The 5,000-nt window shown below is 41.0% G+C and overlaps 1 protein-coding gene across 1 annotated transcript in view; it reads left to right on the top strand.

Annotated features, from left to right (window-relative positions):
* The window catches only part of GATA4 (GATA binding protein 4), a 155,579-nt gene that overhangs the window by 105,678 nt on the left and 44,901 nt on the right, over nucleotides 1-5,000 (top strand). The gene's annotated exons all lie outside the window — the stretch shown is intronic.

Raw genomic sequence — 5,000 nt, forward strand, 5'->3', positions numbered from 1 at the left:
ATATATTGCTGTACACATACATCTACATCTCATGTACCATATAATCCTGTACACATACATCTACATCTCATGTACCATATATTGCTGTACACATACATCTACATCTCATGTACCATATATTCCTGTACACATACATCTACATCTCATGTACCATATATTGCTGTACACATACATCTACATCTCATGTACCATATATTGCTGTACACATACATCTACATCTCATGTACCATATATTGCTGTACACATACATCTACATCTCATGTACCATATATTCCTGTACACATACATCTACATCTCATGTACCATATATTCCTGTACACATACATCTACATCTCATGTACCATATATTGCTGTACACATACATCTACATCTCATGTACCATATATTCCTGTACACATACATCTACATCTCATGTACCATATATTGCTGTACACATACATCTACATCTCATGTACCATATATTGCTGTACACATACATCTACATCTCATGTACCATATAATCCTGTTCACATACATCTACATCTCATGTACCATATATTGCTGTACACATACATCTACATCTCATGTACCATATATTGCTGTACACATAACTCTACATCTCATGTACCATATATTGCTGTACACATACATCTACATCTCATGTACCATATATTCCTGTACACATACATCTACATATCATGTACCATATAATCCTGCACACATACTTCTACATTTTATATATAAAATATTACTCTACACACTGTATACCTGCAGATTGTGTACAATAAATGGCTTTAGTCACACAGTGCTTTGAATAATTGCCAATGCATCCAGCTTCATGTACAGTGTAAACATACTGTAGGTGTTCATATTATGTAAAGCCTTTTCCTATACTCAGAGCTCTCCAGAGTATTTACTAAACACATACCTCTGTAGATAATATACAGTGTAGTCCTGTGTGCACAGCTCTACTGAACCTGTACAGTATACTCATGTACACCCAGCTGTACTGATCACGTGCAGTGTACTCCTGTACACCCATCTCTACTGATCCTATACAGTATACTCCTTACTCCTGTACACCCATCTCTACTGATCCTATACAGTATACTCCTTACTCCTGTACACCCATCTCTACTGATCCTATACAGTATACTCCTTACTCCTGTACACCCATCTCTACTGATCCTATACAGTATACTCCTTACTCCTGTACACCCATCTCTACTGATCCTATACAGTATACTCCTTACTCCTGTACACCCATCTCTACTGATCCTATACAGTATACTCCTTACTCCTGTACACCCATCTCTACTGATCCTATACAGTATACTCCTTACTCCTGTACACTCATCTCTACTGATCCTTTACAGTATACTCCTTACTCCTGTACACACATATGTACTGATCCTATACAGTATACTCTTTACTCCTGTACACACATATGTACTGATCCTATACAGTATACTCCTTACTCCTGTACACACATATGTACTGATCCTATACAGTATACTCCTTACTCCTGTACACCCATATGTACTGATCCTATACAGTATACTCCTTACTCCTGTACACACATATGTACTGATCCTATACAGTATACTCATTACTCCTGTACACACATATGTACTGATCCTTTACAGTATACTCCTTACTCCTGTACACACATATGTACTGATCCTATACAGTATACTCCTTACTCCTGTACACACATATGTACTGATCCTTTACAGTATACTCCTTACTCCTGTACACCCATATGTACTGATCCTGTACAGTATACTAATGTACACCCAGCTGTACTGATCACGTTCAGTGTACTCCTGTACTGATCCTATACAGAATACTCCTTACTCCTGTACACACATATGTACTGATCCTATACAGTATACTCCTTACTCCTGTACACCCATCTCTACTGATCCTATACAGTATACTCCTTACTCCTGTACACATATGTACTGATCCTATACAGTATACTCCTTACTTCTGTACACACATATGTACTGATCCTTTACAGTATACTCCTTACTCCTGTACACCCATATGTACTGATCCTGTACAGTATACTAATGTACACCCAGCTGTACTGATCACGTTCAGTGTACTCCTGTACTGATCCTATACAGAATACTCCTTACTCCTGTACACACATATGTACTGATCCTATACAGTATACTCCTTACTCCTGTACACCCATCTCTACTGATCCTATACAGTATACTCCTTACTCCTGTACACATATGTACTGATCCTATACAGTATACTTCTTACTTCTGTACACCCATATGTACTGATCCTATACAGTATACTCCTTACTCCTGTACACACATATGTACTGATCCTTTACAGTATACTCCTTACTCCTGTACACACATATGTACTGATCCTATACAGTATACTCCTTACTCATGTACACCCATCTCTACTGATCCTATACAGTATACTCCTTACTCCTGTACACACATATGTACTGATCCTTTACAGTATACTCCTTACTCCTGTACACACATATGTACTGATCATGTACAGTATACTCCTTACTCCTGTACACCCATATGTACTGATCCTATACAGTATACTCCTTACTCCTGTACACACATATGTACTGATCCTTTACAGTATACTCCTTACTCCTGTACACACATATGTACTGATCCTATACAGTATACTCCTTACTCCTGTACACACATATGTACTGATCCTTTACTTACAGTATACTCCTTACTCCTGTACACCCATATGTACTGATCCTGTACAGTATACTAATGTACACCCAGCTGTACTGATCACGTTCAGTGTACTCCTGTACTGATCCTATACAGTATACTCCTTACTCCTGTACACACATATGTACTGATCCTATACAGTATACTCCTTACTCCTGTACACCCATCTCTACTGATCCTATACAGTATACTCCTTACTCCTGTACACCCATCTCTACTGATCCTATACAGTATACTCCTTACTTCTGTACACACATATGTACTGATCCTGTACAGTATACTAATGTACACCCAGCTGTACTGATCTTGTACAGTATACTCCTTACTCCTGTACACACATATGTACTGATCCTGTACAGTATACTCCTGTACATCCAGCTGTACTGATCCTGTACAGTATACTCCTGTACACCCAGCTGTACTGATCCTGTACAGTATACTCCTTTACACCCAGCTGTACTAATCCTGTACAGTATACTCCTTTACACCCAGCTGTACTGATCCTGTACAGTATACTCCTGTACACCCAGCTGTACTGATCCTGTACAGTATACTCCTTTACACCCAGCTGTACTGATCCTGTACAGTATACTCCTATACACCCAGCTGAACTGATCTTGTACAGTATACTCCTTACTCCTGTACACACATATGTACTGATCATGTACAGTATACTCCTGTACATCCAGCTGTACTGATCCTGTACAGTATACTCCTGTACACCCAGCTGTACTGATCCTGTACAGTATACTCCTTTACACCCAGCTGTACTAATCCTGTACAGTATACTCCTTTACACCCAGCTGTACTGATCCTGTACAGTATACTCCTGTACACCCAGCTGTACTGATCCTGTACAGTATACTCCTGTATACCCAGCTGTACTGATCCTGTACAGTATACTCCTGTACACCCAGCTGTACTGATCTTGTACAGTATACTCCTGTACACCCAGCTGTACTGATCATGTACAGTATACTCCTCTACATCCATTTCTACTGATTCTGTACTATATACTCATGTACACCCAGCTGTACTGCTCCTGTACAGTATACTCCTGTACACACAGCTGTACTGATCCTGTACAGTATACTCCTGTACACACAGCTGTACTGATCCTGTACAGTATACTCCTTTACACCCAGCTGTACTGATCCTGTACAGTACTCCTGTACACCCAGCTGTACTGATCCTGTACAGTATACTCCTTTACACCCAGCTGTACTGATCCTGTACAGTATACTCCTGTACACCCAGCTGTACTGCTCCTGTACAGTATACTCCTGTACACACAGCTGTATTGATTCTGTACAGTATACTCCTGTACACCCAGCTGTACTGATCCTGTACAGTATACTCCTGTACACCCATCTGTACTGATCCTGTACAGTATACTCCTTTACACCCAGCTGTACTGATCCTGTACAGTATACTCCTGTACACCCATCTGTACTGCTCCTGTACAGTATACTCCTGTACACACAGCTGTATTGATTCTGTACAGTATACTCCTGTACACCCAGCTGTACTGCTCCTGTACAGTATACTCCTTACTGCTGATTCCTGTACACACATATGTACTGATCCTGTACAGTATACTCATGTAGATATATATACTGAATATCTATCTATCTATCTATCTATCTATCTATCTATCTATCTATCTATCTATCTACTATCTATCTATCTATCTATCTATCTATATCCACACACACACACACACACACACACACACACACACACACACACACACACACACACACACACACACACACACACACACGTTTTCCTGAGATGTACCTACACTCCCGTGCACCCAGCAGGTAGGTGGCTCTGCCAGCCATGCATGCACAGAGGGGGATGTGTGTGTACCTGTGAAGCTATAAATCTGCCCCAACACTCACAGCCCATTATTATCGCATCTTCATTAACTGCGGGCTGAGATTATCGCGCACCCGCACCGCCGCCCGGCTTCGCCTCCTCCCCGGGTAATGAACTCTGACAAATCCAGGTCTATTTGCAAAACGTCATATAATAAGTGATATTCTGTGTCATTTGATGAGGAACCAAATGGCATTTCCAGTAGTTCTCCTGAGTGTGGCTGGATGCAGCCTGACATCACTATAAAGTCATTATGGGACAATTGCAGGATAATGGGCTTTTGATAGAGGCTGCAATGAGTCTCTCTGTGTTACTGACCCCACATGCACCTCCCTCATCCCTTACACCAGTGTGTGGTGGTGGTGGTGGAGGGGGGGAGTCCCAGGAAGGGAGCCCTGCACCCAGGGA

This window comes from Pseudophryne corroboree, chromosome 4 (assembly GCF_028390025.1).
Source record: "Pseudophryne corroboree isolate aPseCor3 chromosome 4, aPseCor3.hap2, whole genome shotgun sequence".
Classification (NCBI taxonomy): domain Eukaryota; kingdom Metazoa; phylum Chordata; class Amphibia; order Anura; family Myobatrachidae; genus Pseudophryne; species Pseudophryne corroboree.